This window comes from Xiphophorus couchianus, chromosome 23 (genome assembly GCF_001444195.1).
Source record: "Xiphophorus couchianus chromosome 23, X_couchianus-1.0, whole genome shotgun sequence".
Lineage (NCBI taxonomy): Eukaryota > Metazoa > Chordata > Actinopteri > Cyprinodontiformes > Poeciliidae > Xiphophorus > Xiphophorus couchianus.
This window is the reverse complement of record NC_040250.1, coordinates 27,108,670-27,121,123: the sequence shown is the minus strand read 5'-3', so window position 1 is coordinate 27,121,123 and position 12,454 is coordinate 27,108,670. Positions and strand designations below refer to the sequence as shown.

At 42.5% G+C, this 12,454-nt stretch overlaps 1 protein-coding gene across 4 annotated transcripts in view; it reads right to left on the bottom strand.

Moving 5' to 3' along the window:
* The window catches only part of LOC114139287 (long-chain-fatty-acid--CoA ligase 1-like), a 50,676-nt gene extending 38,502 nt beyond the window's left edge, over positions 1 to 12,174 (bottom strand). For 2 of the 4 annotated variants that reach the window (XM_028009117.1, XM_028009120.1), the window contains exons 1-2: positions 12,052 to 12,169; positions 1,411 to 1,503 (exon numbers count right to left, since the gene is read on the bottom strand). The gene's annotated coding sequence lies outside the window, so the exon portion shown is untranslated. Of the gene's footprint in view, positions 1 to 1,410; positions 1,522 to 12,051 lie in introns of all 4 variants that reach the window. The other 2 variants (XM_028009116.1, XM_028009118.1) reach the window with 2 other exon arrangements.
* Positions 12,175 to 12,454: the final 280 nt, after the last annotated feature.

The window sequence follows — 12,454 nt, the reverse complement described above, 5'->3', positions numbered from 1 at the left end:
CTTGATTAAACTGGACTCAAGTTCATGGCATTTGGCCAAGAAATGAACACAAAGGATATCAGATCAAATTATCATCGTTATTGGAAGTTATGAGGCTCGGTGGCAAAACCTGAAGCTGCTGCTGTGCAAGTTGCTCAACAGGTTGTTGCTAGGTAACCAAAGAGTAAGTGGGTTAGTTAATTCCACTCACCTTGCTTAGCTAGTGGTGAGCGGTACTCACCACTAGCTAAGCAAGTGGCTAGGTACTGGTGAGTGCTTACATATTCCTGTAGGCAGAGGAATATGTAGGCATATTCCTCTGCCTACATCCCCCAGAATGCCGTGGAGTTCTGGATCAGAGTTCAGTGGAATTGTTGAAGACCAGTGGCGGAGAATTAGTGGCAGTCAAATTGGGCGGTCCCATCGTTACCTCGGTGCATGTCTCATCGCCTAGCAACCATGGCGGTGCTAAATACAAGCTGCTAAAAATCGTGCAGGTATTTTTTTTAATTAGCTCTTTTTTTAAAGAACATTGTGTTAAAAAAACACGTCTTTGCAAAATGACAAAAACATAACACAACCTAGTTTAAGCTGTTAAAGCTAACATTTGGATATACTTCTATTTAAAGGTGTGCTCCTCTCTTGCACAAGAACAGAAATCTCCTGTTCAGTTTTCAGTGAATCTTGGGACAGAGCGCCAAACGGGAAAAGAGGGAACACATTTGGAGGAAACTTCGTCGCATCGCCATGCAAGGAATTTGAACACATCGAAAGACTACAGATTGTAAATATGCTACAACAGTCTGATAGGTACACCTGTAGCGTTTAATAACTCATTAATTTAATAAGCATTTTTGGTAAACGACTGAGTCCATATGGCTTTTGGAGTCAAAGGAGCCGTTCAGTGAAGATGGTGGGAAAAACTGAGTCGTATTGCTGTTGAGGAAACAATGGAGAGCTCATTTTAAAGATGAATGACAAAGAAAACCTGAATATGCAGAATTTAAGAACGGTGCTTAGGCTTGAGGACAACATTCCCCTTCATGCTCTTTACTCTGTAATCGTCCAAGGAGGAGCTGTGTATTCGGTTTCACTGTTTCTCCTTCAGCAAGAACACACAAAGTTCTGAGGCATGTTGCTACTGAACATGACGGAGGCTTAGAAACGGCCAAACAAACCCAGACTGGATCACTCACTCTACACAGAAATATGGGTAGTATAACAGGAGAAACTAAACTACGTAGATATAGAGAGTCTGGTCAGTAGACTTTAAAAGTAAAAGAACTAAACCGATTTCACAGACTACTAAAACTAGACAATGATGCATAAAATGGAAAAACAAGTACATATGGAAAAGAAGACAAAACAAGAATCTTTATCTACTACCAAAAGTACAACTCTGTATCGTTCTATCCAATGTTTGCCACTAACCTGGAACAGAAAGCAGCGGATGCTTAATCTCTGCTGATCATCCACGGACAGCGACCCCGGCAACGCTGCTGCTTCCACGAGGAGGAAGTGACACTAAAAACCCACAGGAACCTGTTAATACACGGTTAGCCAGAGCTAGCCCTCCAATCACACATCACACAGGCATCAGGAAGCCCTCTGATAGGCCCACGGCTCCAAGACAGTTGGCCTGATTGTTTACATTTGGCCTTTGAGACGGTCAATGACCAAGATAGGAACAGAGACAAGAGAGAAGCAACTTGTACTATTTTATTACTTTTACAGAAGCTCATAAAACACTTGTTTAGCGCTCACAGTTCTGTTCAATTAAAACACCACTGGAGTGAACGAAAGTTTCCCACAGTGTGTTTCAAAAAGTGGGAAGAAGGAGCAGCTCAGTGTTCTCACCTCTGCCTCAGTGACCTATGACCCCCCCCTGCATGATTTCATGGGTCGAGATAAAAGCTGATCAAAGTGGAACGGCTGCGGAGGACATTAAAACGTGTTGCACAACGAACTCCATTCATTCGTCTAATTTGTAAAATTTGAAGCTGTCCCTTCGGTCCTCCTCAGAAACGAAAGAAAAGCTGCAAATCATCTCAACCGATGATAAGTCTGATCATTTAAATATTAAAACAAATGTTGATTTCCAGAAACAGGGATGATTTTTGTTTAGGCAAAATGTAAATGTAGAATAATGAAGTTTCAAAAATAAAGAAGACTCCAATTCAGGTCTGGAACATTATGTACAAACAATCATTGGTACATTTTTATGGATTTTCATTAAACAGTCAGCTGATGGGAATGAGAGCAAGAGATAAAAATTGAAGAAATCATTTCACCGCCTTGTGCAAGGCTGGATTATCAAGTAGGTGAAAGGTGAAGTGGAGTGGGTCCCTTAACCCCCCCGCTGGGTTGCTAGATATCCTACTCCTTTATTTTCTTAAGCACAAGCAGAAACGCCTTAAATATCCCCAGAATACTTGTGGTTCTTTATAAAAATGATGTCTGGTAAAAACTGCACTTCACCCTGAACACAAAGTGCCCACAGTGGAACATGGTGGTGGCAGCATTGTGCTTTGGGGAAGCTCCTTTGAAGCAGAGATAGGGAAGCTGTTGTGAGATGATGAAAAGATGTTAAGTTTCAAAATCATCTCTAAATGATCACAAAAACAACACAACAATTTTTGTACGATATTTTTTGGCGTATTCCAGTTTGCTAGTACTTTCTGCTAATGTGACTGATGCACACTTTCCATATTCCACTTTCTGCCCCTGGAACACATCACGTTTTAGTAAACTAACTAAACTAATTGCAATACAAACTGCAAGTCAATTTGTATGGTTGAAATATTTCAAATTATTTATAATTATTACTTTTCTTATTTTATTTACTAATTAGATTTTTTTTCACATTTATTTTCATGCTTTTTATTTCTTTCCACTTTTTTCCCCCAGCAGTCTTTTGAATGACACCAAAAAAAACTGATTTTGTTTTCATTTAATTGTATCTATTTGGTCAGTTATTGTAACAAATTAAGACATATTTAAGTTTCTGGTAAAAAGCCACATTAAAGGCTCTTATCAAAAACAAAAACAAGGGTCAAAACCTCATCACCTCCTGTGACCTCTCAGGAATTGGCTGTTCTGACAGGAAGGGAAAACGTAGAAAAAGCAGAAATATTTTTTTGAGCTTTTTTTTTTTTTTGCCACAGTGGGCTTATTTTACTGGTCCAGTATGTTAAAATGTGCTTCCAGCTTGCTACCCGTCCTCTTGTGAATTCACCAGATATAAAATTTTGTTATCATTTAGATGAGCTTTTGCCCTTTACATAGATTTGCAATATGCCTATATTGGTTATTGTATAGCACGTGCTTAGATTGATCTTGTTAGTAGAAGTGCTGCAGGACCCAAAATTGGGTCTGTTTTGGACCATAGTGAAAAACATTGCACAAATGCTTTTAACTACAGTTAATAATGACTAAAAACTAGATGTTAATGTAGCCGCTCTCAACCGACTCATCTGTTGTACATGTACTCTGCGTTGTGTGTATAGACAAGGGGAACCAGCAGACGAGGACACCGGGGGGTATTGCAGCAGTAGGGCAGATTTATTCTGTTTAAAACAAAAAATGCATCAGCACTCCAGTTCTTGGGCTCTGGCTTTCCCACACACACCTCTCCCCAGCGCAGCTTGGCGCGAACTCAAAGACTGTGGTAAAACCAACCAAAATTCTCTGACATTCACAAATAATAAAGTAAAATGTCAAGACAATTAAAATAAGACCAAACAAAAATAATCTGCCCACTAGTTACAATATTTTATAATTCAAACTGAAAATATACAAAATACATTAATCTAACATTCAGATAACATTTTGAAACAACTCACATACCTGTTTAAAACAAAAAATGCATCAGCACTCCAGTTCTTGGGCTCTGGCTTTCCCACACACACCTTAACAAATCAAAAGAACAAAAATAACCACATTGGCACGGTAAACTCAATAAATGTCCTTAACGTGGGAATTAAGTGCCCAGTACAGTGCTGCGCTAAACATAAAACAGTTGGGGAACAACATATAAAAACTTGCGAGTTTGGCAAAAATACTTTTAAGGACATTTTGAATACTTCAACAGACAAACAGAAGACAACTTTGTACGCTTACCTCTCCCCAGCGCAGCTTGGCGCAAACTGAGGAGGGCAGCGCGAACACACAGGATATGACAAGGAGACAGGAAACAAGAAAATAAAAGCTTCTCCGCCAAAATAAAATACAATTCAAAAACTAAGAAAAACAAATATACACAGGTAATGAGGATGGATTTGAGGTGAAATATAAACAGTTTTACACACTTGTTACATCCACCCCTCCTATATTTCACCAAAATCCAAGTCAGTCCAAATTTTGCAATACTAATACAAGAAAAACTGACAAATTTAATAAATATTTAACACAGGGTTGCCATAACCAAGTACAGCATTCAGCTTGAGAGCCACCTACAAAACAGGTTTCGAAGGAACATACGGTTGATCAAGCCTCTGCCCTTCTCAGATCAATATGATGCCATTTACACCATATAATTCTGTGTCTACTTTAAACCCATAAACACAATACCGGATGTATATTTGAGGAAAACAATATTCCATTACAGTTATATTGCTGAACTGTCCATATAAAGACTCTAAACAAATGAGTTCACTCAAAACCAAGTAAGAATGGACTGGGATTTTTGGCTCACAGAGTTTGCTAAATCCCTAAAATCAAAAGGTCTTTGAACCATGGATTCAATGAGTCTGTTCACCCTTTTGCTGACCCTGCCCACCCGAGTCCTAACGACTTGGTCAGTATTCTCTGGGGGATGACACATGTCCATGTTAGCTTCTGAATTAACAGGAAGAGCCTCTGTGTCCATAGAATGAACTTGACTCACTGCATGTAACTCTTCTTCTGCCAGATGACTATCAGCATGTTCACCTGAGAGTTCCAACACACTGTGAGACGTCACAAGACTCTGGTTGGATAAGCCTGGTTCTGACACCTCTTGATCCAGAGAAACATCGCTGTCGCAGTTCGTCGATTTACTCATCTCCCATGCATTATCTCTATCATCCAAACTTCTCTCTTCCGAAGCATCAAAGGAATCCGACAGGCCTTGCGCCTCCTCTGCCCCGACAACAGCGATCTCATCCTGGGGTGTTCCCACGGGTAGAAAGCTGATGTCCAGTATCAGATTTCTGTGCACAATTTTTTTGTTACCTTGTTTGTCCTCCAACTTGTATGTGTGAGTGTGGAGATTCCTGTCAACAACTGTGTAGACTTTAGCACTCCACTTGTCAGATAACTTTTTCTTCCCTCTTTCACCCTTGTTTGCCAACAGGACCCTGGCTCCAATGTTCAAATGGGTACCTTTCACTTTTCTGTTGTACCCTTCTGCTTGTTTATCTTGTTCTTCCACAGCATGTGCTTGAGCTATCCTAGCTGCTTCATACAGATGTGACATAAGTGTTTCGGCATAGTTCTTATAATCAGTAGTCACCGGATCACACAACACCTGTTTGAAGATCACATCCACAGGGAGCCTCGGAACCCGACCAAACATGAGTTGGAATGGAGCGAATCCTGTAGTCTCATGAACTGTTGCATTATATGCAAAAGTCAATGTTTGTATTTGTTCAGGCCATTTGTTCTTCTCTCTGAGTGGCAATGATCTGAGCATGCTGCCAAGTGTGCGGTTGAACCTCTCGGTGCCCCCGTTCCCCATGGGATGGTATGCAGTGGTGTGAGACTTTGATACTCCCGCCAGTCGAAGCAATTCAGCAATGAGCTCACTTTCAAAATTTGCTCCCTGATCTGAGTGGATCCGTTCAGGAAATCCATACACACAAAATACGCGGTCCCACAACCTTTTAGCAACCTGCTTTGCAGTTTGATTGGTGCATGGAAATGCGTGGGCTAGCTTTGTGAAGTGGTCAGTCAGGACAAGCACGTCCACTGAGTTTTGCTTTTTATCCTCCGCACTCCAGAAGTCCAAACACACCAACTCCATTGGAGCAAAGGTTCTTATGCTTTTAAGAGGGGCTCTAGCAGAAGGTTCTGGTGTTTTGGCAAGAATGCACCTCTGGCAACATTTGACATACTCCTTCACATCAGTATCCATCTTCGGCCAAAAAAATCTCTGCCTTGCCAGGTGAAGAGTCCGTGCCTGCCCCTGATGTCCAGCCAGGTCATGAATGCCTTGCAAGGCTATCAGGAAGAACAAACTGATGTCTTTTCTGTTTGCTGAGGGGATCCCGAGTGACTCTGTAAAGGATTCCATTTTTGATCTTGAGCCTCTCCCACTGTTTAATGAACACCATAGCTCTTATGCTGAGTCCTGCTCTTTCACGTCTGGATGGACGCCTCTCTCGGATAATGAATGGCAAGATTTTGGAAACATCCGAGTCAAGCTTTTGGGCATGTTGTAATTCATCCAAAGTGAACACAGGGAGCGAATCTTGCCCTGGTATGCCCAAATCTTGGACAGACTGAATTAGTGCTACTGCACGGGTCTCAGTAACTAAATCCCACTGGTCATGCATCTCCAGAAGAGCCTTGACTGCGTCACACTGGTAAGGTTGCGAACTACAATGAAGTTCTGGTTCACCACAAGATGGTTTCTTCACTTTTTGGCTCTGGACCTTTAGGTGAAAAGCATCTTGGACCCCATCTTGGCTAATACTATCAGCTTCAATAAGGAGGCGAGAATAGCCCTCAGTGATGATCCTATGACTGACAGTTGTTGCAAATGGATCCCTACTGAGTGCGTCAGCCACTGTGTTCTTGGACCCAGGTATGTGTTTCAAATCAAAAGAGAAGGGTGCCAGCTTCGCAACCCAACGCTGCTCACAAGCATCAAGTCTTGGCTTTGTCATGATGTAGGTGAGCGGATTGTTATCAGTCCACACCGTGAATGTTTGACCTCTTAACCAATGACTGAACTTCTCACATATACTCCATTTCAAAGCCAAGAATTCAAGCCTGTGTGCCGGGTATTTCTTTTGGGAGTTACTCAGTGTCTTGCTGGCAAATGCAATGGGGCGAGCCTTCTCTTCTCCAGCTGGTACTTGAGACAAGACAGCTCCAAGTCCGTCCAGTGAAGCATCAATAGATAAAATCAGAGGCTGTGAAAAATCTGGGTGTGCAAGAACAACACAATTCAACAACTTTTCTTTAAGACTCAAAAAGGCTGTTTCACACTCCTCTGTCCAGTCAGATGGTCTCAGTTTTCTGTAAGAACCCGCATTTGTCGTTGTTTTGGTTTTGCCCTTCCTCTTCTGTCCAGCAGTTAGAGCAAACAGTGGCTTGGCCACAGATGAGCAGCTTGGAATGAAATGTTGGTAATAAAATACCATACCAAGGAAGGACTTTATCCTCTTGACTGAAGGCGTGCATCCATCATCCTCCATCAGGTCAGCCTTTGTCATCGTTGTAATGACTTCCACTTTTCCATGGTCGACAGACACTCCATGACCATCTATGATGTGCCCCAGAAATTTCACTGATGATCTCATAAAGTGACATTTCTTGGGGCTCAACTTGAGATTGTGCAGGCGAAGGCGTTGGAACACAACCTCTAACCTCTCCAGAGACTCTTTTTCACTCGAAGCAAAAACAAGGAGATCGTCCAGGTAGCACAACAAACTGCTAAAGTTGAGATCTCCAAATATGCTGAGCATCATTCTCATGAAAGAAGCAGGGCTGTTACACAGGCCTTGAGGCATTCTGTTATATTCGTATAACCCCATAGGAGTTGTGAATGCTGTGTATTTCTTGTCCTCCTCCGCCATAGGAATGTTGTAAAATCCTGACGTCAAATCCATAGTGCTGAAGTAAGTGTTGCCTCCAAGAGCAGCTAAGCAGTCGGACTGGTGTGGAAGTGGGTGCGCGTCTTTGAATGTCCTTGCATTTAACCACCTGAAGTCTGTGCATATCCTCAGACTGCCATCCTTCTTCCAGACCAGCACAAGAGGAGAGGCGTATTCACTCACAGATTTCTTTATTATCTCCTGTTCCTCCATGTCAGATAAAACCTGGCGCAGTTTGAGATAATGAGCTGGTGGGATTCGGCGGTATGGAAGACGAAATGGTCTATCGTCAACAAGCCGGATGCGATGTACAAAACCTTCTGCCTTGCCACAATCTAGAGCATGCTTAGAAAAAACGTCATTATATTTCTCAAGCAGCTCGACCAACTCGGTTTTCCCTGCATCATCAGTGTGGCATAAATCAATATTGAGGTCACCGAGCCCAACCTGCTGCAATCGCAGTTTCAGATCTGCAGACCTTTCTTTGACATGTCCCTTCTCTGGAGCAGTGGTTTCAACCTGGTTGATGCCTTGAAAAACCTCAAAATCTTCAACCGCCAGACAAGGGGACACGTCTGCCAACTTGCTGTTTCTTTTCAGCCTGATGGGCTTGTCTGATAGGTTGGCGACTTTTAAAGGGACCCACCTATCTCCCCATAAAGGAGTGATAATGCGAGCAACCATGATGTTGCGTGGCATCGACTTAGATGAGGTTGGTTCAGTGATTACAGTACTCCCTGGAGACATGGGAATGTTATGTGGCAGCTTACCCCACACCAGATGTTCAGTCCTTGCCAGTAGGGTAACAGACTGTTGTAATTTAACTGTGCCAATCTTCTCTGGGAGTTCCTCACCTCTCCACCGAGAAGTGCTTGCCATCATGTCGAGAAACTGTTCACATTCTGGGAGAAGACTGGGACTGGACACTAAGCGCCAATAATCATTGGTTATTTTCAGCTGATGCATGAGAAATCTTATGACATTTGTGCCAATGATTAAATCGTCCCTTTGGCCTGGCACTACTAACACAGGGACAACACATGTCTCGCCATACAGTTTCATTTCCACCTCATACATACAGCGGGGCTTGCTGAGTGTCCCTCCACAACCAATGAGAACAATTTCTTCAGAGAGGGGAACAGGTTCCAAAAGTGAGTTCTGATTCAGCATCATTTGTTCCACCTTCTCACTCAGTGTGCAGGCCATGGAACCAGAGTCAAACATCCCCTGTAGCTGAAACTTGTTATTTAGAGTCACAGGTGTATAAAACAGTTCATCAAATGGCTCAACTCGTTGTGTGTTCTGAGCTATCACCCTAGCACCAGCTGGTGCTGCGGCACATGCCTTTTCATATTGCTGTTCAATGTCATTATTATTGAGGGTTTTTTCTTTTGAGCCCACACCACCCCTCATCCCATGCAGGCCAGCTAGTTTAAATGCTGGGGATCTTGTGGCTGGAGACCACGCTCACCTCTGATAGATAAGCGGTTGGGACAGTTTCGCTTAATATGATTTGGTTCAAAGCATGCTAAACACAAGCGTTTCTCTTTGCAGTGTGAGATGGTAGAATGATCCCAAGACTGACAAACCCTGCATGCTTTGTGATGCACTTGACTGGGTGAGTTCTGTCTGCCTGCAATCTGACTGTTCTGTGAAAGAGTACGCTCAAGGAGACTGATTAAAGTTTTCATGCAGCTGTCATTACCATGTGACGGGGCTGCTGCACCAGTCTCTTGGTGCGATGGAATGTCTCTTAAGTGACAGGGTGGTGGTGATAATTGGTCAGAAACAGGAGCTTGAGCATGAACTGTAGCTAGTTTAGGATATCTTGACCTGGAGAATGCCTGCTCTCTGGTTTCAATTTGGTAACGATCAATGTGCTCCTGAATTTCACTGGCTGTCCATTTGTCTGGTGCTTTGAACTTCAAAATGGCAGCAAGCGCCGGGTCTGGGCAATGTTTCACAAACATCATAGTTGCCTCTCGGCAAGGGTTATCCACATGCCGTCCTAATCTCTTCAAGCCCTCTTCTGCTGCATCAACTGCCTTGTTCAAGCGTACCCAGTAATCTAGAGGTGTTTCTCTTGCTAGTGGCACAGTGTTATAAAAATCGGCCATAGGCATACATGAATAGGGCACATCACTGAAATGTTGTCTGAGAATGCTGTAGACAATATCTGGTTTTTCCTGAGGCTTTAGTGAAGGACTGCTTCGCAGCGTTATCCTCACAATATCTTTAGCTCTTCCCATCAACTTAGAGAGAATCTCCGAGTACTGTTCATTGGTGGGTGTGCCTCGTTTTCTGAAATAGATTTTCATTAATTCTTCCCACTCGTCAACAGTGTTTTTGTCACATCCACCCCTCTGAAAATGGGAGGTTCTTTGACATCTGGCTGTAGTACTAGCTTTGCCCCAGTCAAGTTGAGGTAAGTGGGATCACCTTGTGATTGGCCCACACTGCCCTGAGATTGCAGACCCATAACACTCCCTTCCCCACATTCACCTTTAAGACGGTCCATTATGGACTGTCCAACTTGCTGTGCAATGCTTGTAATAAGGTCACCTAGTGGTGGGTCAGCACTAACTGAATTGTCCGAGACTGCACCATCATGCACAATACTAGAAGATACATTCTCAACTACGCGTGTAGAAGAAAAGGCTGGAGAGCCTGCATCATTGGTGTTTCGAACTGGGGTAAAAGGCAAAGCCTCAATCATTCTCCCTCTCCCCACAGAGAAGTTAATACCACTCAATGAACATTTATCCTCGTCTGCCTTATTTTTAACATAAGTCATTTTCAATTTTTTTTTTTAACAGTTCTTTACATAAAACCAAATATATACACAATATCTGTTTTTGTTGCTGGAACACTATTCCACGTTTGACTCTGTCACACCATTCAGTCTGTATAGACGCGTTAATGTAACAAGCAACCTCAGGTGACCAGCTGACGTTGATCCACTCTTCACGAACCACGATGAACTTGTCCGAAGCAGTGTGGATCCGGGTCACGGCACCACTGTAGCCGCTCTCAACCGACTCATCTGTTGTACATGTACTCTGCGTTGTGTGTATAGACAAGGGGAACCAGCAGACGAGGACACCGGGGGGTATTGCAGCAGTAGGGCAGATTTATTCTGTTTAAAACAAAAAATGCATCAGCACTCCAGTTCTTGGGCTCTGGCTTTCCCACACACACCTCTCCCCAGCGCAGCTTGGCGCGAACTCAAAGACTGTGGTAAAACCAACCAAAATTCTCTGACATTCACAAATAATAAAGTAAAATGTCAAGACAATTAAAATAAGACCAAACAAAAATAATCTGCCCACTAGTTACAATATTTTATAATTCAAACTGAAAATATACAAAATACATTAATCTAACATTCAGATAACATTTTGAAACAACTCACATACCTGTTTAAAACAAAAAATGCATCAGCACTCCAGTTCTTGGGCTCTGGCTTTCCCACACACACCTTAACAAATCAAAAGAACAAAAATAACCACATTGGCACGGTAAACTCAATAAATGTCCTTAACGTGGGAATTAAGTGCCCAGTACAGTGCTGCGCTAAACATAAAACAGTTGGGGAACAACATATAAAAACTTGCGAGTTTGGCAAAAATACTTTTAAGGACATTTTGAATACTTCAACAGACAAACAGAAGACAACTTTGTACGCTTACCTCTCCCCAGCGCAGCTTGGCGCAAACTGAGGAGGGCAGCGCGAACACACAGGATATGACAAGGAGACAGGAAACAAGAAAATAAAAGCTTCTCCGCCAAAATAAAATACAATTCAAAAACTAAGAAAAACAAATATACACAGGTAATGAGGATGGATTTGAGGTGAAATATAAACAGTTTTACACACTTGTTACATTAAGAAAAACTCAGATTTTTTTTTTCTTCAAAAAGCTGCTTAACCAGAGAATGGACGCCGCGAAACTGTCCTTTTTGCTCCACTTTATGCAAATTACAAATTACAGACCAGACTTAACGCGGAACAATAAAAACAGAGAAAGACACGCGGGCCATACAAGTAAACAATACTCAATACAAACAGCTGCTTTAAAGCCGATACGTGCTTGAAATACCTTTAAAACGTCACGCTGTTCAACCTGAAATGTAATTAAATATTTTGCCAACTGAATTTCTGAGCGCTCCTTCAGATGGATAAAACTTCTAGTACGCTTTGTTTGAGCTACGTAGTATCAAGGTCAGCAGTACCACAGTGATAATTCAGCAACAGAAGTCTGACATTTCTTACCTGTTGCTCGCCGCCGCTTCACGCTCTCCACCACGCGCACCTGAGGTTGGAGCTGCTTCGTTCTTGAAGGCGACTTCCGGGTTTGCCCTTCAAAGTAAAGGACACAATACTGACCTGAAGCTAAAACTGAAGAACGCGCAAGGCACAATTTTCAATTTCTCGTTAATGACGGAGATAACTTCCACCGGCGGCTGTTTTATTTTAAAGTTACTAACCAGACTTCCATAAAACAACTCAGAGCCATCCTCGCTATGACGTGTTAAATATAAATATAACACGTCATGGTTAACTGTTTTTTCCTGTTTTCCAGCATATTCATATTTACTTAAGGTAAGATCTACCTTGCCTAAACCAGCTTCCACTAATGACATCACACGAGGCATATAGGACCATCAGATCTCTT